Source organism: Geospiza fortis, unplaced genomic scaffold, assembly GCF_000277835.1.
Source record: "Geospiza fortis unplaced genomic scaffold, GeoFor_1.0 scaffold118, whole genome shotgun sequence".
In the NCBI taxonomy this organism is placed as follows: Eukaryota; Metazoa; Chordata; class Aves; order Passeriformes; family Thraupidae; genus Geospiza; species Geospiza fortis.
Genome location: NW_005054380.1, coordinates 297,358 through 297,994, shown reverse-complemented (window position 1 = coordinate 297,994; position 637 = coordinate 297,358).

Below are 637 nucleotides of genomic sequence, written 5' to 3'. Positions count from 1 at the left end.
TGAATCTACTCTTGCTTCCCCACCCTGATGTCAAGAGGCACCAGCAGCTTCTTGCCTGTGGTCTCACATCACAGAGAAGAATCATCTAGAGGCAGCAAGGCTCCTTTGTCTCCAGGAACACTGTTAAATTATGCCACGTAAGTCCTACAGATACACTTCCACCGTGTAACCAAAGACAGTATTTTTGAGAATAGCAATGGACTTCTAGCTACCTGACCTATGTATTTACACATAAAACTCTTCTAGACTTCAAAGAACCCAGAGCTTTTTGATTCTAAAATATCCTGGCTTTCACCCCATCAGCTACGAGGTCTGCAATATGTAGAAGTGTATTCGTATGCAGGCAGTCCGATCAAAAAAAAAAAAAAAGCCAATTTATCGACATAATCAATTTCACGGAACTACGGAACTCTTAACCAACATGAATTTTTCAGGAAACTGAAGGAAAAGCGCCAACCCTCCACTCCTATGGCAGCACCCGGGCTGCACCTTTTGCATCGCTACTCGCAGCACCGGTGCGATGCAGCAGGACCGCTGCGCGCCCTGGGCCGTCCCCCGGGAAGGGAAAGCGGCTGTCACAGCTCCCCCAGCACGGCGGCTCCTCCCTGCCGCAGGAGAGAGCCCCGGTTCCGGCAGC